We start from the raw sequence: 20447 nt of genomic DNA on the forward strand, positions 1-20447 counted from the left end.
AGAGGTTTTTCTGAGACTGAAGACTCAGGACCCAGCTCTGAAGTGATGATCAGGGCTTCTTGATAGGCACCGCCATGTTGGGGATGGACCTCTGTGCCCATGGTCCACTCGGGGGCTCATCCAGGGCAGTGCTGTCCATCAGAACCTTCCGTGGTGATGGAAATGTTCTTTAGATCTGAGCTGTGCAACACAGTGGCTCCTAGTCCTGTGTGTCTATTGAGCTTTTGAAATACCCACTCTGGCTCGTGCAACTGAAGGGCTAGATTTTTTACTTCTATTTAATTTTAATTTTAATTTTAACTTAGATAGGCCTACGGGACTAGTGGCTTCTGTACTGAGCATCAGAGCTCCACAGTGTCTTGATTTCACCCCTTCTCCTCATCTGTTTTTCATTTCACTATCAAAAATGTAATTTAACACAAGAACTGAAATTGTTCTTTTGTTTTTTTATGTACGTAATGCTTAAAGTTTTAACTTTTGGCTTAGAGACAGAGGCCAGATGGAGTTGACTGGTTTTAGGCCCAGTACAAGAAAGCATGGCCTCCTCTTGCAGTGAAATGGAAAAGAGGAGTGTTTTCCTGTGGACAGTGCTGTGGCTCACAATTGCCTGGTAGTTAAGCGGGAGAAGCAGTTGGAGAGGCTGCGGTAAAATCTACAGTCACTGGCAGCAAGGAGGTTGCTGCAAGGTTTCTTAGAGCCAGAAAGAAGGGATGAGAACCCATGTCCACATCCCTGGGCCTTGTTTGGAAGTCTATGAGTTTGGGGTTCTTTGCTCTTTATCATGGTTTCTGAGAAGCCACAGGTGAAATTTGGGTCTCATAAAGCAATTTTCCCCCAAATTACTCCTCGTATTCCTGCTTCCACAGATGGATATTGTATACTGTCTTGCTTTAGAGTGAGGATATTTATTTTTGCACACTGTTTAGACATGATCTTAAACAACACTTCATTTATTTACACGTTGGCATGTTTTTGACCCTTCTGGATGAAAAATAAAGTGTTTGCCTGAGAGCAGAAAATCTCCAATGAGGCGGCTCTTCATAGGGTGATGGGATCTTCATGGGCTTAAACTATATGGGCTTTAAGCTCAAGCTCATCTCCTTTTCCTTGCTTCTTCCTGGCGAACCAGACACAGTAGCATCAAGACTCAAAGCGCCTGCCTCTGTGCTTAGGCTCCATGGGCACCCATGTGTCCAGGCTAGAAGTCACAGGCCAGGAAGAGGAGGAGGTTCTGGGCCTCAGACTCTGCTAATGCAGGCAGATCAGGCCTATTTTAGGTGGGGATTTGTAGAGGTGTCTACTGCTTGGGGTCATGCTAGCACTGCGCTGTGTACATGTAAGACACAAATTAGGGATTTAGAGGCGCGGAGGCTGCTGAGTGTTGCTAGGCAACCTTTCAGCTGGGCCTGGCGCTAACACAATCTCTGGGAGCAGCCCGGTAGGAAGGCCTCCTAAGGACAAAACTGACCTTTAGAAACAGCGTCTTCTGCAACTGCACCTGCCTCTCTTGCCTCTGGAAAGGGTGGGGGCAGGTCAGCAGAGCCATGCTGTTATATAAGCTACTTGGGGGAATTGTGCATCTGTGGATTCTTTATGTGTTATGTCTTCTTTTCCTTATGTGTTTATTTATATCCCACCTTGTACAAAAGAGGATCTGTGGTTGCTTTCAGAAACACTGATGTTGCAGCAGGACAAACATTAAATAAGAAGAACCTGGGGCAAATGGAAAGGAAGGGTAAGAAAATAGGAGTGTGGTTGGTCACTCAGCAAGGATATTGAGGATTTACCATGTGCTTGGCTCTGTAGATACAGCAGTGAACAGAAAAACAGCCATGGTTCCTGCCCTCCTGGAGCTTACAGTCTAATAGGAAAGGTGCAGGGGTAGGGTGGGGGAGGGAGGAAGAAAGGCCATTATGGATCCAGTGCTTTTGTTGAGGGTAGGCTGCAAATTAGACTGTGAGTCTCCTGGCGGCCAAAGCAAGAGGTGACTACAATTATGAGGGACTGGGTATGTTATCGGTGTTGTGTTGGTAACAGTACAGTGACAGTAGCTTCATCCTACTGTCCTGGGTGTGCAGATTATGACACAGGTGCCGCCAGGCCCTGTGCAGAGATGCTCCCTTCTTTCCTGCTTTGCTGTCAGCCTCCCTTTGGCACCAGCCTCCTGGTTGGGTTCATGTCATCCAGGACATCCTGGTGGCCATCCCTCAAGTGAAGGGTTTGGGTGCTCTTGGGCCCAGCCAGTCTCAGAACTCTTCCCTGCAACCTTCCACTCATGTCCTAGGCCAGACTGTTCTCTCCTTCTAGAATGCCACTTACCTCTGTTGTCTCTGTCTTCTCTCCTTGCCCATTTAGGGCCCTTTATAATTTCTAATGTGCCCTTTACTGATAGCATTTTATTTGCTTCTTCCAGTGATATGGTTTGATTCTGTGTCCCCACCCAAATCTCATCTCGAATTGTAATCCCCATGTGTTAAGGGAGGGACCTGTAATCCCCACATGTCCAGGGGAGAAGTGATTGGATTATGGGGGCAGTTTCCCCCATACAGTTCTCATGATAGTGAGTGAATTCTCATGAGATCTGATGATTTTATAAATGGTAGTTTTCCCTGAACTGTCACATGCTTTCTCTCCCCTGCCGCCATGTAAGACATGCCTGCTTCCCCTTCCACCATGATTGTAAGTTTCCAGAGGCCTCCCCAGCCATGCAGAACTGTGAGTTAATTAAACCTCTTTTTTTTTTTTTTTAATAAATTACCCAGTCTTGGGGAGTGTCTTTATAACAGTGTAAGAGCGGACTAATACATCCAGCAACCCTGGTGAGCTATCTGTGATTTTAGTCATTTACAGCAAAAGGAAGCAGAGGCACAGCCTGGCCTGGGTTTGCCTGAGATTCCACAGCTTCCTGACCCCACTTGACTCCTATCTTTGGCTTCATCACATTTGGCATATATGACTTTGCTTCTATAGTGGGCATGCAGCTTGCTTATAGACTCTGGAAGAGCCTAATCCTTCTGCTTCTGGCATCTCTCTGGGAGGCAGGCCGGAATTTCATTACCCCTTCCATGATCAGGCCAGGGTCATCCCTTCATCCCATGGATATGAGTATCTGAGGTCTCATTCTCCCAAGGCAGTCCTTTTGTTTGTCTGTCTGTCTGTTCATTTGTTCATTCAACAAATATGTCTCGAGCAAGCCAGGCACTGTGTACTAATCACCCACCATCCTTGCCCTCAAGGAGCTCACAGTTTAGTTGAAGAAGGATCAACACATGTGAGATGACAGTGCAGAGTAAAGAAAGTGTGAGTGTGAGTTAGGGTATTAGTCAACAGCAGCACTGGGTGCTCAGAGTGACAGGAGGTCTGGGACCAAGACATATGGAATGGTTGTAAGGTCTGGACAAATTTAGCCTAGTTGTGTTTTTATTTCAGTTGCTGTTGATTAACACTCTAACTCACACTCACACCTTCTTTATGCTGCACTCTAATCTCACATGTGCTGATCCTTCTAATTGGGCAAAGTTCACTTTAAAGCGCAAGGACATCGAATGCCATATACCCTTGTATGACTTACCCATAGAAGCAAGAAAGGCCTTACCTCCTGTGTTCTTAGAAGCATACTTCTATTAATGCACCCTTAATTTGCAGCAGCCTGGTGGTATAAGAGACAGCCTTGGATAGGTATGCCTGCATTGTAAGCCTCTCATACAAGGGGAGACTTCTTGAGCACTTGGAGACATAGGGCCCTCTTTTCCCTGAGGATTGTTGAAGGAATCTTATTTAAGAACATGAGGGCAAGTGCCTTGTGCATGTCCCATTAATGAATGCTGCCCGCTCTCAGGTTACATAGCAGTGGTCTTGGATGGATTTCAATGTTTTGATCCCTCTTTAAAGAAAGCAACTGCAGCTATCCCAATTATGAATTTGGAAATACCCTTGAGCAGCCGTTGGGGTGAGAGTCGATTGGGCCATTGTGTTATCATTCCACGCATCTCCCAGAGATAGAGACCTGCATAAGTAAAACCATATTTCTGTTCTTTACGATCCGAGGTACCAATCCCAGGACTATCGGGCAGACTCAGGAAGCAGCACATGGGGAACATTCTCAGACTTTGTAAGTAGCTGGCCTGCTGATAGAGGAGATTAAGGTGCTTTTGATCTCTTCTCCCCTAATGACAATGTCTCTAGTTTTAAAAATGACTCGGGGAAGTCTTTCTTTGAACAGTCAAGAGGCTGCTTCAAAAAGAGCTCACACTATTTCTAGACAATGTGTCTGGGAAATTATGCTGCTGAATTGTAAGTGGAGTTAGATGAATTTTCCCTTCTGCCCCCTTAAAATCATGACTTCGCCCTTTAGATGCATTAGCTGATGACCCACAGTGCACCAAGGCTCCCCACTTTCTCCTGGAGTCAGGCCATCTGTCGAGGCTCCAGCCCCTCAGAGGTTGGCTCTGGACGGTCACATCTGTCTGCATTTGCCCGAGGAGTCATTTGTATGCTTAAGGCAATGCTTTGCTGCCATACTCTGCAACCTCCATCCAATCTTGGCCCTCCGCCTGTTATTTTGAGCAGGTAACCTGGGGAGAGGGACCTCCTGAAGACAGCAGAATGATGTAAAGGTATTCTGGTGAGATTAAGTCTGGAAGCAGCAATTCCTTGTGCAAGATGTGTGAGGGGAAAAAAAAAATGTGAGTGTTGCTTTGGCCCTGAATGCATGGAGAGCTATATGAATTAGTAGAACTCAGATGTCAAATCATCAGTGAAAGAAAATCTGGCTTACGTAAACATTTAACACCTCACTCATGTCTTCATGACATGGAGATTAAGAGTGTGAACCTTAATGTAGACTGCTTGGGTTCAAGTCCCAGTGTCTCCAGTTATTAGCTGTGTGGTCTTGGGCAAGTCATTTTATTTCTCTGAACATAAATTTCCTCATCTAGAAAATAGCATCTAGCTCATTGAATTTTGAGAAATGAAATAATGCATAAATAAAACACCTGCTTTATCTGCTGTGTGCCCTACCAAATTTTGTTGTTGCTTTGTAATTATAATTATTCTAATGTTATTCTAATCCTTGATTGATTGTTCACAAGCTTTTTACCTTACTTACTGTGACTAAGGTCCACATGCAAGGAGCTATGGGACAAAGAGGGAAGGATGAGATTTCATTTCAATTTCATTAGAGAAGAATAAATGCACAAAAAGTAAAAGTGTGTTTTAAGGCATATAAATTTATACCAAAAGAGAGAGATTATTATTAATATTCATATTTAGTGGGAGTTTCCACATAGAATATAAAAATGCAAGAGAATGTTGCTTCCACCCTAACAGTAAAACAAACCAGACAGTTTATAAAATCACATATTTTTAGGTCTGCCCTGAGGACACAAGGTAATCTAATGAACTAAAATCAAAAGAGTGGCAGCCCCTCCGAGGATATTACCCTGGGCAGAGCAGCAGGAGGAGGAGGTAACCAACAGAGATAGTAAGAAGAAAACAACTGAAAGTGTAATCATGTTTTAAGAGCCAAGTATGGGCTAGCCTAATGGTTTAAAATTATTGTAAGCTGCAGAGACAAGGGGTGTCTCACTCTTGTCCTTTGGCTTCCACTGAGAGCTTACACAAAAAAATTGGGGCAGAGTAAAAAGATAGACAACTCTCTGTGGTGCAGGACCTGCCTAAGTCTGTAGTAAGAGAACTAATAAAAACCCTCCCATGCTCATGACCTTTTGTGAGTAATAGGCAGAGGTTATCTGCCACTGGAAGTTCTGGGAGGTGCATGCCTGAGGTAGAGGTACACAAGGCCTGCCCAACACTAAGGCTAGGGCAGGGAAACCATGAGAAACCCTCATGGACCATGCATGGGCAAGAGTCAGTGGTTATCTGCTGCTGAGAAAGGGGCAGAAAACCAGGTCTTACTCAGGATCTTGCACTGAGTATAAGGCAGCTGTTATCTGCTACTGGGTGAGGGCCAGAAACCTGCCCAAGCTCAAGGTTCTGCACTGAGTGCAAGATAATGTCACGTGGGGGAGAGAGAGGAGATCTAAGAGTGATCCTCTCTAAGGCCCAGGTATGTAGGGCTGCCTAAATAAATCCTTCTGAATGCTGGGCCTTGCATTAGGCACCAGATGGTAGTATAACAGTAGGAGAGGGGCAGGAATGTTGAGAGACCTCTTCTACAGCGCAGAGCCTGCTGAAGTCTAAGGTGGTACAGGAGAATTGAGAGAAACTCTTTATTACACTAGGCTTCATGCTAAGTGGGGGACAGCAATAGTCCACCAGTAAGAGAATCTGAAGATTGTAGTGCATTGAATGTAACGAAAACAATAGCAAAGTCCAAACCCAGCTCAAATACAGATTAGATACTAATTCAGCTTCCTGCATCAACAGACTGATAGAGGAAGACAGTTCTCCATTTTTTGGTGTATTTGCCTCATTGCTACTATTTTTTACATACAATGTGTTGCATTCAATATAAACTTACCAAACACATACACACCCCCAAACAAATGAACAATGATATGATCACTTGTCAAGACACAATGTAGTCAATAGAACCAGATCAAAGTTGGCCCAAATGTTGCAATTATCAGACAGGGACTGTAAAGTAGCTAAGATAAATATGCTAAAGGATCCAGTGGGAAAAAGGCAACATGGGGATTTTCAGCAGAGGTATGAAAACTATGTAAAAAAAGATCTAAATAGAAATGCTAAAAAATAGAAAACATGATGTCAGACATGAAAAATGCTGTCAATGAAATTATTAGAAGATTGGACACAAGAGAAAAAAACTTAAAGACACATCAATAGAAATGATCCAATCTGAAACAAAGAAAAAAGAATAAAAAATAGTATCTGAGTTCTATGGTGTAATATCAAATGTCTTATATGTAATTAGAGTCCTAGAAGAAGAAGGTGAGAGAGAACATGAAAGAAGAAATATTCAAAGATAAAAGAATAAAACATTTTCTAAAACTAAAGAGTAAATATATGCCTTATCAAGAAGCTTAGAGAATCCCAAGCAGATTCAGTCAAATTGCTGAAAACAAAGGATAAAGTATGTCAGTTTCAGCATGCTACCAGAAAAAACAAAAGATCTTGTCAACCTATAATTCTATATCCAATAAAAATATCATTCAAAAATAAAAGTGAATTGAAGATGTTTTCAAGCAGACAAAACCAGAAAGAAGCCATCTCCAGGAGATGCTAAAAGGAGTTCTGTAGGCTGAAAGAAAATGGAAGTAATAGAATATTTTTTTGAAAGCAAACTGTGATGAATTAAAGATAAAGATTACAGTCACTAGAGAAATCACTAAAAATAATTCAGAGGCATGACTAAAATGTCAATAGAGGAGCTAAAATGAAATACTAAAAATACATTTCATCCTAAAAATAATAGGAACATAAAAACAAAGAGCATAGAAGATAAAAACCAAACCAAAATTTGGTTTAAAATCAAAATAGATGAATAATTGCATTAAATATAAAGGGACTGACCTTCCCAATTAAAAGGCAGACATTGTCAGACTGGATAAAAATGCAAGACTCAACTATAGAAATACACTTTATAAAGACACAAACAGGTTGAAAGTAAAGTATTTGAAAAAGATAACCTGCAAATACTGTGCATAAGAAAACAGGTGAAACTAATATCAGGTGAAGTAGACTTCAAGTTGATAAAAAGATATAAGAAACATAATGCTATTAAGGGCTTAATTAATCAAGAAGACATAAACATCCCCAAAGTTTTTGTACCTAATATCAAAGTTCCAAAATACATGAAGCAAAAATTGATAAAATTAAAGGAAACTATACATATCCAATCATAGCTGAAGAATTTAATATACCCTCTCTCAGTAATTAATAGGCTGAAAAACTAGTTGCGTATATGGAAGATTTGAACAACACTGCTGATAACCTGATCTAATTGACATTTTTAGATTACTCCACCTAACAGAGGCAAAACACACATATTTCTCTAATGCATGTGAAGCATTTCTCAAAAGAGATGATGAACTGGATCATAAAACAAGTCTCAATAAACTTCTTAGATTGAATTTCTAAGTATATTCTCTGAACACAATGAAATGTAAAGTGGAAATCAATAACAATAAGATACCTAGAAAAATTATTCGAATGTTTGGAAATTAAACAACACATGACTAAATAAACCACAAGTCACAGAAGAAATCATGAGGGAATTTAGAAAATATCTTAAATTTACTGATAATGAAAATATTTTGATAATGAAAATCAAAATTTGATAACAGTAATGAAAATCAAAATCTTTGGCATACACAAAATTTAAAGGGAAATGTACAGCTTTAAATGCTCATATTAGAAAATAAGAAAGGTATAAAATCAATGACCTTTGCTTCCACCTTAAAAAGCTAAAAGAGATGAGTTAACTAAACCATAATCAGAGTAGAAAGCAATAAAATAGGAGACAAATAATCAAGAAAATCAGCAAAAACTGAAATTGGTTTGCTAAAAAGATTAATAAAATTGATAAACACCTAGGAAAACTAATGAAGGTAAAAGGTCAGAAGATACAAATTACCAATATGAAGAATAAAAGAAGGGACATCACTAAATAGCCTACAGACCTTAAAAGGATAATGTAGTCATATTATAAATAACTTTATGACAATTAATTCAATGATTTGGATGAAAGGGACAAATTCCTTGAAAAACATAACTTAAAAAATGGACCCAAGAAGAAATAGGAAATATAAACCCTATAGTCATTAAATAAATTGAGTTTGTAATTTAAAAAACTTCCCACAAACAGAAATCTAGGCCCAGCTAGTTTTCTCTGGCAAATTATTTCAAATATTTAAGGAAGAAATAATATCAATTCTACACCAAGTATTTTAGAAAATACAGTATTAGAGAATACTTTCCAACTCATTCTATGAGGCTAGAATTATCTTGATACCAAAATCATACAAGGAAATTATAGAAAAGAAAGTTATAAACCAAAGTTTCTCATTATCATAACTAAATCTTTGATAAAAATCCTTAACAAAATATTAACAAATAAAATCCCATAATATAAAGAAAAAGATAAAGTAGGGTTTATCTCAGGAATGTAAGATTGTATAACATTTAAAAAATCAATATAATTTACCACATTAACTTATTAAAGGAGAAAAATTATAAGGTCATTTTGATGTAGAAAAAGCAATTGACAAATCCCAACATCCGTTCTAGATAAGAACTCTCAGCAAACTAGGAATGAAGAGTCTTTTTTCAATCTGCCAAATAACATCTACAAAAAACTTATGGCTGACATACTTATTGGTGATTGAATGCCTTCCTCCACAGATTGGAGACAAGGCAAGGATGTCTCTCTTACAACTTTTATTCAGCATTTAACTTGGAGTCTTAGACAAAGCAATAATATAAGAAAAAGAAATAAAGGATATATAGATTGGGAAGGAAGATGTAGAATTGTCTTACAAGTGACATGATTTTGTACAGAGAAATTCCTAAGGAATTCTTAACTTAAAAAAAATTATTTTAATTTTTGTGGGTACATAGTAGGTGTATATATTTATGGGGTACATGAGATGTTTTGATACAGGCATACAATGCATAATAATCATATCATATAAAATGGGGTATCCATCCCCTTGAGCATTTATCCTTTGTGTTACAAACAATCTAATTATACTCTTTTAGTTTTTTTAAAATGTACAATTAAATTATTATTGACTATAGTCACCCTGTTGTGTTATCCAATACTAGGTCTTATTCATTCTAACTATTTTTTGTACCCATTAACCATCTTCACCTCCCCCTACCCTCCCACTACTCTTCTCAGCCTCTGTTAACCATCTTTGTACTTTCTATCTCCATGAATTCAATTGTTTTTATTTTTAGATCCCACAAATAAGTGAAAACATTCAATGTGTGTCTTTCTGTGCCTGGCTTATTTCAGTTAGTGTAATGATTTCCAGTTCGATCCATGTCATGTTGTTGCAAATGACAGAATCTCATTCTTTTTTTTTTATGACTGAATAGTACTTCATCGTGTATCTGTACCACATTTTCTTTATCTACTCGTCTGTCGATGGACTCATAGGTTGCTTCCAAATTTTGGCTATAGTGAACAGTGCTGCAACAAACACGGGAATGCAAATATCTATTTGATATACTGATTTACTTTCTTTCGGGTATATATACCCAGCAGTGGGACTGCTGGATCATATGGTAGTTCTATTTTTAGTTTTCTTGAGGAACCTCCAAACTGTTCTCCATAGTGGTTGTACTAATTTACATTCCCAACAACAGTGTATAAGAGTTTCCTTTTCTCTACATCCTTGCCGGCATTTGTTACTGCCTGTCTTTTGGATATAAGCCATTTTAACTAGGGTGAGATGCTATCTCATTGTAGTGTCAATTTGCATTTCTCTGATGATCAACGATGTTGAACACTTTTTCATATGACTGTTTGCCATGTGTATATCTTCTTTTGAGAAGTGTCTATTCAGATCTTTTGCCCATTTTAAAATCAGATTATTAGAATTTTTCCTGTAGAGTTGTTTGAGCTGCCTATATATTCTGGCTATTAATTCCTTGTCAGAGAGTAGTTTGCAAGTATTTTCTCCAATTCTGTGGGTTGTCTCCTCACTTTGTTGATTGTTTCCTTTGCTGTGCAGAAGATTTTTATCTTTATATGATCCCATTTGTCCATTTTTACTTTGGTTGCCTGTGCTTGTGGTGTATTACTCAAGAAATTTTTGTTCTGACCAGTGTCCTGAGGATCTTCCCCCATGTTTTCTTGTAGTAGTTCCACAGTTTGAGGTTTTAAATTTAAGTCTTTAATCTATTTTGATTTTATTTTTGTATATGGCAAAAGATAGGGGTCTAGCTTCATTTTTCTGCATATGGATATCCAATTTTCCCAGCACCATTTATTGAAAAGACTGTCTTCCCTGTTTATGTTCTTGACACCTTTGTCAAAAATGAGTTCTCTGTGGGTGTGTGGATTTGTTTCTGGGTTCTCTATTCAGTTCCATTGGTTTATTTGTCTGGTTTTATGCCAGTACCATGCTGTTTTAGTTACAATAGCTCTGTGGAATAATTTGAAGTCAGGCAACGTGATTCCTCTAGTTTTTATTCTTTTTGCTCAGGATAGTTTTGTGATTCCATATATGTTTTAGGATTGTTTTTTCTATTTCTGTAAAGAATGTCATTGGTATTTTGATAGAGATTGCATTGAATCTGTAGATTGCTTTGAGTTTCCTAAGGGATTAAAAAAAAAGTAGAACTAATAATTTATTTTTGCAGTGTTGCAGGATATAATTAAATTATAATTCCATATGTTAACAATGAACAATTAATTAACAATGAAAATGTCAAAATAGTAATTGTAGCACAAAAATTCAGCTACTTAAGGATAAATTTAATGAAAGATATGAAAGACTGGAAACTATTTAATGTTGATGAGAGAAATTAAAGATGTAAATAAATTAAGAGATATATCATGTTTATGAATTAGAAGACTCAACATTAAGATGTCACTTCTCCCAAACTGACCAATCCTAAATAAAATCCCAGCAAGCTTTTATCTTGGACAAAATAATTTTAAAATTTATATGAAAAGGCAAAGGACCTAGGATAGCCAAAGCAATATTGAAAAAGTAGAGCAAATTTGGAATATTTACCCTACTTGACTACAAGACTGACTGTATAACTACACTAATCAACACAGTGTGGTATGGATGAAAGGATGGGTTAAAAGATAAATGGAACAAAATAGAGTCCATGCATAGACCCAAGATACATGGGAAAGTGATTTTTGACAAGGGTGCCAAAGAAATTCAGTAGTGAAGGAAAATCTTTTCAACAAATGGTACAGAAACAACTAGATATTAATTTGAAAAAAAACTTTGTTCTTACTTCTAATAATATAGAAAAGTCAGTTCAATATGGGTCATTGATCTACATGCAAACACTAAAGTGATAAAATTACTAGAAAAAAACAGAGTATTTTTGTAACCTTGAGGTAGCAAAGACTTCTTAAAGAAATCATGGAAAGTACAGACCATAAAAGCAAAACTTGATTAATTGGGTTTCAATAAAATAAAATCTTTCTGCTTATCAAAGACACTGTTAAAACAAATGAATAGGCAAGCCACAGATTTGCCAACACACCTCTGACAAAAGACTTCCATTCGGAATACATAGAGAAATTCTTGCAACTCAACAATAAAAAGACAAACAATGTGATTAAAAATGGCAAAACAACTTGGATAGAAATATCATTAAAGAAGATATACAAGTGGCCAATACACACAAGAAAAAGTTTTAAACACCAACTACTAGATATCAGGGAAATGCAAATTAAAATTATAGTTAGTGACCACTAGATATCAACTAGAAGTTGGTTAAAGTGAAAAAAACTGATGACACTAAAAGTGGGAGAGGATGTGGAGGAACTGGAACTCTTATGCATTGTTGGTGAGAGTGTCAAATGGTATAACCAATTTGGAAAACTAATACTTCCTTTAAAAGTTAAAAATACACTTACCTATAGCCAGCATTTCTATTCCTAGGTATTTACATGAGAGAAATGAAAATATATTTCCACAAAAATCCTTGTATAAGAATGTTCATAGCAGTTTCATTCATAAAAATCAAAAACTGGCAAACGGCCCAGTTGTGCATGAGTGAGGAATGGATAAAGACACTGTGGTTTAGTCATGCAACAGGATACCAAGCAGTGTAATAGAATGAACAACTAATACCATCATGGATGAATCTCAGACATATGATGAGTGACGTAAGCTGCATATGAAAATGTGCATACTATGGGATCCATTTATAAGAAAATCCAAACTAGGAAAAACTAACCTACGATGACAGAAATAAAACCAGTGGTTGATTCTGGGGATAGGAGATTGCCTGGGAAGTGTGAGAAATGTCCTGTGGCTTTATGTGTATTCATCAACACTGTTTGATCAGAACACTTAAGACCTGAGCACTGGACTTTATATAAATTATACTTTAATAAAAAATGTGAGATAAAAATCATTTCTTTCACTGGACTTCAAATCACAATTAACAAATTTGAAGTTGCTACACTTAATATAACCGATGACGTAACTATCATAGTATGATGGACAAGTGCTAGGATAAAACTATTAGAAGCCTAATTCGAAATATTGAATGAAGGCTACATGCTTTAAAGAAATCTATCCTCCAGAAGCACCTGTTCTTGAACCAAAATCTGCCCATTCAGCCTAAGCTTTCAGGGAAGTCAGGGCAGGTAAGGATTGGGCCCCTGCCTGCCTCGTGACACATGGGCAGGGTGTCCGTCTTGGCTGTGGGGCAGCAGTCACAGCCGTAGCCACGGATACGAGCCTCAATGGTATCTGTTAATTATCTGCTTCTAAATCTGGAGTTTATGAAATGCTCTTCACTAGACTTCAAAAGCTGGGAGTCATCCCGGTTATCTATTCAAGAGCCCAGCTTATCCCTCTCTCTCAGTCTGTGACATCAAAGACTTAGTTTCATTGCAAAATCGTCTGGCACAATGGCGTCAGGTCGGCTCCCCTTTGAAAGGGTTTGGAACACAGTGATGAGTCAGAGCTCCTCCGAGGAGCACCTGACCCACCCGCTCTCCTCCGCATGGGCTCAGCCCAGGGAGACCTGGCCAGAGCCTTGCTGATGTGGATGTGGGATTCATTTGGCTTGGCTCTGCTAGGATTTGGAGCAAAGCTCTCCTGCTTGCCTATAGGGAGAAAACCTCTCAATCTAGGCCTGGGAGGGTAGGGTTTATTTGCTTGCTTTTTAAATTTTATTTATTTGTTTATTTTTGGTCACTGGTAATAATTTTTGGGGGTGGCAGGGGGGATGAAACTATATGCCTTTCTTAAACTGCCGGAGCATGACCAGGAAAGGTCAGCTTTGATTCTGGTCTCTCTTTTCACCCTTTTATTTGAATGCCATGAGGACATTTCCCTATCAGGTTGTTAGGTGAGAATCTATTTCTGTTTTTTCTGCTTTCCTTGTTTTCCTTGCTAGAATACATTTTGTCCTCCTAAAGTAATACAAATATTAATGTGTATACAGGTTTTTTGAACTAAGGATATTAGTTGAATTTACTTGCTGACAAAAATAATGAAAGGTCGCTTCCCAATTGTTTCTGTACTCCCTGGTAATTTTGGAAGTTAAAATGCTGTGTTGTTACTTCCCAGGCTAACAAGTCTCATCTCACTAAATCATGCCACAGATGCGAAGTTTCAGTTTAATTTGAATCCTGGTACTGTGCTTATGGAGGTAAATGAAGACCCTGGCTTTGTAAATCTTTGTTTTTCCACTTTTATTTTTAAGTGTAGCTAGATACAAAGTTTACGTCCATTTAGCTGACCTTTTCAATAGTAAGAGCTATTTTATAAGGCAGCAGAAGTGAAAGTTATCAGTGCGGCTGGGTAATGTAAAGTATTTATGAATGAATGTGCAAAAAACAATCTGGGGGTGTAAAATGTGGGGCTGGGCTCGAGCAGACCCGCTTGTGACTTGAGCCCTTCTTTGCAGTAAAGCATAATTCATGCTGCTGTTAGCCCTTAAAACAGGAAATAATATACCCATTTAACTTAATCACAATTTATATTACATGTGCATATTTCTAAACAAATGTTGTAGATGGAGAGTTTGGTAGCAATAATATTTATGAATTACACTTTTAGTTAGCAAAGGAAATGTGTGACCTCTTACATTTGGTTTGACATTTGAATTTGGTGTTCAGTGTATTTGACAGGAGTGATGGATTCTCATTAGCTCAACGTATAAACAGGAAATGCTTCCTCGGTGAATAGTTATTAATGTAGGACATCCCTGAATTTGAATTTTCAGTTGCTTATTCTGGTCCAGACTGTGACATTTATTTAATATCTTTCTTAAAAAAAAAAAGAAATGCATGGCATTAATTTTGTGTGTAGCAAACCTGAACAACATATGAATGTCAAGCTCTGAAAAACAGAAAATTGTTCACGAGTGGGGTGGCAGGCGAGGCTGTTGAAGGCTCAGACGAAGCGAGCAGCCCTGGCCGCAGACAGCCCCCATGTGGACTCGCAGTTGCTTGCCTTAATTTCTAACTAAGATAACCTACAGGAATTAGAACATGACGTGGGGGCAGATTTGAGTAAGCTCATACTTAACCTTTACCCGCAGCAGGATTAAAGCAGTTCGTGCAAAACGGGATCAGAGCAAATTTGCAATGTAGCTTGAGACAGCAATTTTATTTTAAGTTTTCTGCACTAGCTTGGTACTCTGTGACAATACCAAAAACACAGGATTCAGGGTGTGGGAAAGCTAGAAGCATCTGACTTCTAATGGGAATGAGGAGAAACCAGGCCAGTTGGCTGCCGTCCGCCATGGGCCCCGGCCCATCCCCAGCCCCTTCTGGGTAAAGCTTAGAATCTAATTAGAAGTCAGTTAGAAACCCGGAAAGTGAAGCTGGCAGGCCCTTAATCTGAATTTCAGGTCTTCAGAGAAGGAAAGTAGCGTTTTTATTGTTGGAGGTCAAAGTTTAAATTTAGTTTATATCAGATTACCAAAATATGCTTTCGGTAAGGTTAGATTCTCATGCTTGGAGAGAGTGGGTCTGTAATGAAAGCAAACAGGGCGAGAAATAATCCCATTACAGATGAACTCTTCACTTGAACCTCAAACATTTGGGAACCATAATAACACCATCTCGGCAGGAAGATAAAGGCTGGACAGGCAGGAGCTGGGAAGGAACCTCCCGACCACCCGGTTGAACATGATCCCTTCCCACCCCGCCACGCCTGGGCCTGGCTTGATCTTAGAGCACTTAGGTAAATGACTTATTTATTAATTAGATTTTCTTTCTGCCTCCTCTGCTAAAATTTAAGCCCTGAAAGGTAGGGATTTTTGTCTGTTTTCTTCACTGCTACCTCATCACTGTGAAGATCACAGCCTAGCTCACAGGAAGCACTCGCTAAATATTTGTTGAATAAATGAAGGGATCTTGGTACCTCTGAGCAGAAAGCAAACATTTTTAAAACCAAAGATTTTGAAATTAAGGGAGAGAGCCAGTACTTTGGTGTTTTGGGAGAAGCAGCGAGTGCCTCGGAGGGAAGAAGGAGCCGTCACTCTCGTGGGTTCTGGGAGGGAAGCCACAAGTCTCAGATTGGGGATTGCCAGCTCGGAGTCCATGAGCAGATTTTCCTTGCTTAATGCTGAGTGGACACTCAACACTCTGGTTTTGAGCTAGAATTTATAAGGGGGTGGGTTGGACGAGCCCTCTATTGTGTGCCTGGGAGCTCCTGTCTGTCTTTCCTGCACCCTCTTAGGACAGTGAAGGGGCGTAGGCTAAGCAGGATGAAGTGAATACCTCCAGTTGTGAACTGGAGATGGGGAGGGAGCTGGGGGCATGATTCTCCTGGGTATTCACATGCACTGTAGCAAGGAGGCCTGTCCGCTTCCTGGTTAGGAATGAATAATCTGAAGGCTGAGAGACGGGACTGGCAGGAAGGGGATGAGTCTCACTTCATGGCTGGCCTTGCTGTTCCTGAGCAATCTAGGATCAAAACCCCACCAAGACATTCCTGGGCTTGAAACAAATAAACCGCCATGCTTTTCACTAAGGATGTGCTTGTGGGAAAACTGCCCTCTTTCCTCATTCCTCCTTTAGAAATCACGTGTGAAACAGACCGCTTGCTTGTGCCTCCGGTGAAAATAATTTGCAAACTCTTCCCTTTCCTCCTTCCTCATTGAAAATGACACACAGCCTGCCCTCTTCCATAGTTCAAATACTCTCTTAAGAATATTGCTGTGGGTCACTATTTTCTTTTGGTCCCTAAAAACAAAACATTGTTTATCAGTCTTGTAACCCCCAGATTCCACCTCTTACTTCCCAGACCCTGGTGGTAGTATCCCTCTGCCAGAGACCAGAGAGAAAAGTCAGAGGTTTCAGCTGCAAAGACCAACTCTCTCAACAAACATTAATTCAGTGTGTGTTCCCTGAGCACCCACTCTGGCTGGGCACTGGATGTAGAAGAGTGAGCAGACAGATGTGGTTGCTGCTCTCCGGGAACTTTAATACCTGGGATGATAGCAACTGACTGTGTGTTTTGATGGGGGTGAGTTGACCTGGAGTTGGGGGTGGCTGTGGGAACTGACCGTGGCTGGGCCCCAGTGTGAATACTGTTCTTGTGACCCTAGAAGTGAGTCTTTCAGGCTTGTGCTTCCCTGGTGGGGCTCCCAGACATGCAGAGAGCCTGCCTTTGGCTCAGTATTTTGGGGCAGAGGGCGGTCTGGTTGTGAATCATTCCCTAGAGAACCAGGCTCTTAAAGGGAAACCAAAATGAATCCCTTGCAGAGGCGGTTTTCAGACTGATGTGCAAACTCTTTTTACCAGTGCCACCTTCTGAAGAGTAGGAAGTTTCCCAGGCAGAGCTTGGGAAGCATTATTGAGCACCTACTGTGTGCCAGGCCCTTCCTTAGGCCCTTGGCTTCTCCTTACCTCATTCAGATCCAAAGATCTTTTGTTTATGCCGTCATTATCTCTCGCACGGCCCTAATCCGCCATTTATCCATGTCCTCCCGTTCTCAAGGCCTTAGAAGCCTCTACCATGAAGCCCTCATATCTGAGGCTCATATCTTGTCTGTCCCTGCACCCTATGGATTTAAAAAATTGTTCTCTCAAAGCATCATGTATTTTGTCTCCCTTACTTGTCTGTGAACTCCTGTGTGTAGAAGCTGTGCCACTTCTCTGGCTGCTTCTTAGTGGCTATTGACGAGTGTACGCCATAGTATTTATTAATAGTAAGCATGCCTTGAGGTTCTGCAGCCACTTCCCCTCTACCAATAAACTTTGTATTTTGGTGTGACTGAAAAGTTTCCTACTTAAAATATTATGAAACTAATATATGTTTGCTATAAAAAGCCAAACCCAGCATAAAGATGGATAAGGAAAAAATCAATTATTTTGTGAGTCCCCCTTTTCAATCCCATCCCCCTGAAGTTACAGTGTCAACAGTAAATGGTGATTACCTCTATGCCTTTCTTCATGCAAAAACTTAAATAAAAATATAGGTGCATACTTAGAGATTTTACCTTTTTCTTCTTTTAAAAAAATAAAAATTTGCTCCTGTTAAACATTACATTCTTACATTGCTGTTTAGTGAATGCCACATCATGGTATTACATTAGCTAGTAAACTTGCTGAAAAAACATCTCTCCTATCAGTAAGGGGCATGGGCAAATTCAAACCTTCAGATACATACGAATAACTTTTGAAAAATATGAAGGGATATAAAAGAACAATAAGAAAAAGAGATAAACTCCCTAATAAAGCAGAAGATGTTAAAGGAGAATGTGTTATATGAGGAATTAAAAATGAAAAAAATCCATCATTTTTCTATGTTAGTAAATGTAAATATTCTTTTTTTCCAATAGCTGCATATTTATATTCGATAGCACAGACATACTTTTTTCAACATTTTAACTGGTAGACATTCATTTTTAATTTTTGGCCCTAACAAGCAAAGCTGCAATAAGCATTCTTATAGATATGGCCTATAGGACATATTCCTTAAAGTGAGACTGCAGGTATTTTAAATTTTACCGGATGCTGGCTGGGTGCGGTGGCTCACACCTATAATCCTAGCACTTTGGGAGGCCCAGGCAGGTGGATCACTTGGGGTCAGGAGTTTGAAACCAGCCTGGCCAACATGGTGAAACCCAGTCTCTACTAAAAACACACACACACACACACACACACACAAAAAGCCAGGTGTGGTGGTAGGCACCTGTAATCCCAGCTACTCGGGAGGCTGAGGCAGGAGAATTGCTTGAACCCGGGAGGCGGAGGTTGCAGTGAGCCGAGATCACGCCACTATACTCTAGCCTGCGTGACAGAGTGAGACTCTGTCTTAAAAAAAAAAAAAAATGCCACATACCTTTCCTAAAGGTTGTAGCAATTCATCACATTTAGTGATGAATGAGACCTCCTATTCCCCATACCCTTACTAGCACTGAGCATTACCAATCTATTTTAATTTTGTCCATCTGGTGGTTCACATTTGTTTTATTTATATTTCCCTACCTACCAGTGGAGTTTCACATCTTATCATTGTTGGCAACTTGCATTTTATCTTCTTTAAATTGCCATTTCATGTTTTTTTTGTCTATTTTTCTGCTATTCTTTACTTTTTCTTATTAATTTGTAGGAGTCCTTTATTATGACAGTATATAAACCCTTTGCCATATGTATTGCAAATATTTTCTCCCATCTATTGTTTTCATTTTATCTGTGACAAATCTGGCTTCCTAAAAATGTAAAACTAATTATATTGTCTAAATATTAAAACATTCTCTTTCTTCATGACTTTTTAAAAATGACTTATGAAGCCCTTCCTACTCTGGCTTTACATATACATTCTTTTAAATTTATTCAAATATTTTTAATAGTTTTTCTTTTCATTTAGATCATGAATCTACCAGGAAGTTATTTATGTACATGGAATGTGGAAGGGCCTGGCTTTATTTAATAGATGGTGTTGGACTGACCATTCATAGGGGAGGAAAAATACAAAACAAAACATCCTTTTCCCACTGACTACGCCTGTGTCCTATATGGAGTTATTCTACCCTTCTGATCTATTGGGTTCCCAGGCCTTGCTTTCAAAACTTTGGGGTGGGAGGCAGCACCCACTGTCCCAACAGTGTCCCAGGCAACAACACGGGCACTGGCTCCCTGCTGAGGCAAATCTCTTTTTGCTTGATATTTAATTGTCAGAGGGAAAAGGGGAGGGTTTGGATTACACATTTTCAAAGTCAGATCTATTCAAAGTTCTCAAAGCAGAAAATGCCCCTTCTTTTAGCTTGAAAAATAAAAACAACCCAAATTTTGAATTATGACAACCCCAACTGGTGCATGAAATCACTGACTACTTCTGTGCTGGTGACCACAGAGCCCAGTGTAAGAGGTCCTGGTCACCGGCACCCTTGTCCTCAGGAGGCTCAGGGGTGGTGTCGCCTGGCTTTCTTTTCAGAGTCTACTCTCGGGCTGAGATTTTCCTTAGGCCAAGTTTCAGCCTGGAGCAAATTTTTTATGGCTGTGAGCTAATCCCCTAGCAAGCCCCGGTTTATACAGAAACGCTGACACAGTGCTAGCTCTGGTGATTCAACTGGGGTGGCTGGGCTATTTATGGCTCCCTGATGCCAATAGGGGATAATTCTTATTTAATAGATTCAGTTTCTGTTGGGACAGGGATCCCACTTTTTCCCCCCACCCAGTGGGGCAGTGGAACATCTTCCCCAAGAGCCAAGTGAGGGGGAGGCTGCCTGTGGGGAGGGCCTGCCTTGGAAGCAGCCGAGCTGCAGTAAGTTATGACCAAGGTGGGCTTTTCAGCCTGGGATTGCTGGAGCCTTAGGAACAAATAAATATTTTCATCTCCTATTTTGTCTCT

The 20447-nt window shown here is 39.6% G+C and overlaps 1 long non-coding RNA gene across 1 annotated transcript in view; it reads left to right on the forward strand.

Annotated features, from left to right (window-relative positions):
• LOC129533450 (uncharacterized) overlaps positions 1-20447 on the forward strand; it is a 101598-nt gene that overhangs the window by 75891 nt on the left and 5260 nt on the right. The window contains exon 2 of the long non-coding RNA XR_008679698.2: positions 4048-4111. This is a non-coding gene — a long non-coding RNA (uncharacterized lncRNA). The remainder of the gene's footprint in view (positions 1-4047; positions 4112-20447) is intronic.

This window comes from Gorilla gorilla, chromosome 4, assembly GCF_029281585.2.
Source record: "Gorilla gorilla gorilla isolate KB3781 chromosome 4, NHGRI_mGorGor1-v2.1_pri, whole genome shotgun sequence".
NCBI lineage: Eukaryota > Metazoa > Chordata > Mammalia > Primates > Hominidae > Gorilla > Gorilla gorilla.